Below are 4,980 nucleotides of genomic sequence, written 5' to 3'. Positions count from 1 at the left end.
ACAGTTATATACCGTGTCACACGGTATTATTTACAGTTATACTCCTGTCACATGGTGATATTTACAGTTATATCCCTGTCACACGGTGTTATTTACAGTTATATTCCTGTCACACAGTGATATTTACAGTTATATACCGTGTCACACGGTGTTATTTACAGTTATACTCCTGTCACATGGTGATACTTACAGTTATATTCCTGTCACACGGTGATATTTACAGTTATATACCGTGTCACACGGTGTTATTTACAGTTATATTCCTGTCCCTGTCACATGGTGATATTTACAGTGATATTCCTGCCACAAGGTGGCATTTACAGTTATATTCCTGCCACACGGTGATATTTACAGTTATAGACCGTGTCACACGGTATTATTTACAGTTATATTCCTGTCGCACGGTATTATTTACAGTTATACTCATGTCACATGGTGATATGTACAGTTATATTCCTGTCACACGGTGTTATTTACAGTTATATTCAGGTCACACGGTGATACTTACAGTTATATCCCTGTCACACGGTGTTATTTACAGTTATATTCCTGTCACACGGTGATATTTACAGTTATATACCGTGTCACACGGTGTTATTTACAGTTATATTCCTGTCACACGGTGATATTTACAGTTATATACCGTGTCACACGGTATTATTTACAGTTATATTCCTGTCACATGGTGATATTTACAGTTATATACCGTGTCACACGGTATTATTTAGTTATATTCCTGTCACACGGTGTTATTTACAGTTATATACCGTGTCACACGGTGTTATTTACAGTTATATTCCTGTCACACGGTGCTATTTACAGTTATATACCGTGTGACACTGTGTTATTTACAGTTATATTCCTGCCACACGGTGCTATTTACAGTTATATACCGTGTGACACTGTGTTATTTACAGTTATATTCCTGCCACACGGTGATATTTACAGTTATATACCGTGTCACACGGTGATATTTACAGTTATATACCGTGTCACACGGTGTTATTTACAGTTATATACCGTGTCACACGGTATTATTTACAGTTATACTCCTGTCACATGGTGATATTTACAGTTATATCCCTGTCACACGGTGTTATTTACAGTTATACTCCTGTCACACGGTGTTATTTACAGTTATATTCCTGTCACACGGTGATATTTACAGTTATATACCGTGTCACACGGTGTTATTTACAGTTATACTCCTGTCACATGGTGATACTTACAGTTATATTCCTGTCACACGGTGATATTTACAGTTATATACCGTGTCACACGGTGTTATTTACAGTTATATTCCTGTCCCTGACACATGGTGATATTTACAGTGATATTCCTGCCACAAGGTGGCATTTACAGTTATATTCCTGCCACACGGTGATATTTACAGTTATATACCATGTCACACGGTATTATTTACAGTTATATCCCTGTCACACGGTGTTATTTACAGTTATATTCCTGTCCCTGTCACATGGTGATATTTACAGTGATATTCCTGCCACAAGGTGGCATTTACAGTTATATTCCTGCCACACGGTGATATTTACAGTTATATACCGTGTCACACGGTGTTATTTACAGTTATATCCCTGTCACACGGTGTTATTTACAGTTATATTCCTGTCACACAGTGATATTTACAGTTATATACCGTGTCACACGGTGTTATTTACAGTTATACTCCTGTCACATGGTGATACTTACAGTTATATCCCTGTCACACGGTGTTATTTACAGTTATATTCCTGTCACACAGTGATATTTACAGTTATATACCGTGTCACACGGTGTTATTTACAGTTATACTCCTGTCACATGGTGATACTTACAGTTATATTCCTGCCACACGGTGATATTTACAGTTATATACCGTGTCATACGGTATTATTTACAGTTATATACCGTGTCACACGGTATTATTTACAGTTATACTCCTGTCACATGGTGATATTTACAGTTATATCCCTGTCACACGGTGTTATTTACAGTTATATTCCTGTCACACAGTGATATTTACAGTTATATACCGTGTCACACGGTGTTATTTACAGTTATACTCCTGTCACATGGTGATACTTACAGTTATATTCCTGTCACACGGTGATATTTACAGTTATATACCGTGTCACACGGTGTTATTTACAGTTATACTCCTGTCACATGGTGATACTTACAGTTATATTCCTGCCACACGGTGATATTTACAGTTATATACCGTGTCACACGGTATTATTTACAGTTATACTCCTGTCACATGGTGATATTTACAGTTATATCCCTGTCACACGGTGTTATTTACAGTTATATTCCTGTCACACAGTGATATTTACAGTTATATACCGTGTCACACGGTGTTATTTACAGTTATATTCCTGTCCCTGTCACATGGTGATATTTACAGTGATATTCCTGCCACAAGGTGGCATTTACAGTTATATTCCTGCCACACGGTGATATTTACAGTTATAGACCGTGTCACACGGTATTATTTACAGTTATATTCCTGTCACACGGTGTTATTTACAGTTATATTCCTGTCACACGGTGATATTTACAGTTATATTCCTGTCCCTGTCACATGGTGTTATTTACAGTTATATTCCTGTCCCTGTCACATGGTGATATTTACAGTTATATTCCTGCCACACGGTGATATTTACAGTTATATTCCTGTCACACGGTGTTATTTACAGTTATATACCGTGTCACACGGTGATATTTACAGTTATATTCCTGCCACACGGTGATATTTACAGTTATATCCCTGTCACACGGTGTTATTTACAGTTATATACCGTGTCACACGGTGATATTTACAGTTATATTCCTGTCACACGGTGTTATTTACAGTTATATACCGTGTCACACGGTGATATTTACAGTTATATTCCTGTCACACGGTGATATTTACAGTTATATCCCTGTCACACGGTGTTATTTAGTTATATCCCTGTCACACGGTGATATTTACAGTTATATACCGTGTCACACGGTGTTATTTACAGTTATATTCCTGTCCCTGTCACATGGTGATATTTACAGTGATATTCCTGCCACAAGGTGGCATTTACAGTTATATTCCTGCCACATGGTGATATTTACAGTTATATACCGTGTCACACGGTGTTATTTACAGTTATATCCCTGTCACACGGTGTTATTTACAGTTATATTCTTGTCACACAGTGATATTTACAGTTATATACCGTGTCACACGGTGTTATTTACAGTTATACTCCTGTCACATGGTGATACTTACAGTTATATTCCTGTCACACGGTGATATTTACAGTTATATACCGTGTCACACGGTGTTATTTACAGTTATATTCCTGTCACACGGTGATATTTACAGTTATATACCGTGTCACACGGTATTATTTACAGTTATATTCCTGTCACATGGTGATATTTACAGTTATATACCGTGTCACACGGTATTATTTAGTTATATTCCTGTCACACGGTGTTATTTACAGTTATATACCGTGTCACACAGTGATATTTACAGTTATATACCGTGTCACACGGTGTTATTTACAGTTATACTCCTGTCACATGGTGATACTTACAGTTATATTCCTGCCACACGGTGATATTTACAGTTATATACCGTGTCACACGGTATTATTTACAGTTATACTCCTGTCACATGGTGATATTTACAGTTATATCCCTGTCACAACGGTGTTATTTACAGTTATATTCCTGTCACACAGTGATATTTACAGTTATATACCGTGTCACACGGTGTTATTTACAGTTATATTCCTGTCCCTGTCACATGGTGATATTTACAGTGATATTCCTGCCACAAGGTGGCATTTACAGTTATATTCCTGCCACACGGTGATATTTACAGTTATAGACCGTGTCACACGGTATTATTTACAGTTATATTCCTGTCACACGGTGTTATTTACAGTTATATTCCTGTCACAACGGTGATATTTACAGTTATATTCCTGTCCCTGTCACATGGTGTTATTTACAGTTATATTCCTGTCCCTGTCACATGGTGATATTTACAGTTATATTCCTGCCACACGGTGATATTTACAGTTATATTCCTGTCACACGGTGTTATTTACAGTTATATACCGTGTCACACGGTGATATTTACAGTTATATTCCTGCCACACGGTGATATTTACAGTTATATCCCTGTCACACGGTGTTATTTACAGTTATATACCGTGTCACACGGTGATATTTACAGTTATATTCCTGTCACACGGTGTTATTTACAGTTATATACCGTGTCACACGGTGATATTTACAGTTATATTCCTGTTACACGGTGTTATTTACAGTTATATACCGTGTCATACGGTGTTATTTACAGTTATATTCCTGTCACATGGTGTTATTTACAGTTATATACCGTGTCATACGGTGTTATTTACAGTTATATTCCTGTCACACGGTATTATTTACAGTTATATACTGTGTCACACGGTGATATTTACAGTTATATTCCTGTTACACGGTGATATTTACAGTTATATTCCTGTCACATGGTGATATTTACAGTTATATACCGTGTCACACGGTATTATTTACAGTTATATACCGTGTCACGTGGTGTTGTGGTGGACGCCGTGATGATTTCTGGGAGTTTTCTCGCGAGCGGCGGAAGGCGGGAACAGGCGACCCGGAAGTGATTCTGAGGCGGGAAGTGACGGAGTGAGAGTGACGCCGCAGACAGACGGACCCCCGGACACACACCCAGACACAGACTGAGAGAGAGAGGTGAGATGTCCCCGGGGGTGGGCAGTGACCGCGGTCTGGGGGAGTCTCTTCACCCGTGTCCCGGGACACCCCTCAGTCAGTGCCGCTCCTCCCCAGGGAGTAACTGTTGTAGTTTAGTTTGTGTCAGACACAGACAGACAGACAGACAGACAGACAGCCGGGATTACCCACAGACACACACTGCTCCCTGACAACCCCACACATCCCCACCCCACTCCCCCC

At 38.8% G+C, this 4,980-nt stretch overlaps 1 protein-coding gene across 1 annotated transcript in view; it reads left to right on the top strand.

Moving 5' to 3' along the window:
* Nucleotides 1–4,679: 4,679 nt before the first annotated feature.
* Nucleotides 4,680–4,980, top strand: part of LOC132819861 (dynactin subunit 1-like) — a 188,068-nt gene continuing 187,767 nt past the window's right edge. Inside the window, exon 1 of the mRNA XM_060831889.1 lies at nucleotides 4,680–4,758. The gene's annotated coding sequence lies outside the window, so the exon portion shown is untranslated. The remainder of the gene's footprint in view (nucleotides 4,759–4,980) is intronic.

The sequence above is a fragment of the Hemiscyllium ocellatum genome, chromosome 1 (genome assembly GCF_020745735.1).
Source record: "Hemiscyllium ocellatum isolate sHemOce1 chromosome 1, sHemOce1.pat.X.cur, whole genome shotgun sequence".
Lineage (NCBI taxonomy): Eukaryota > Metazoa > Chordata > Chondrichthyes > Orectolobiformes > Hemiscylliidae > Hemiscyllium > Hemiscyllium ocellatum.
This window is presented reverse-complemented; position numbering and strand designations above follow the sequence as displayed.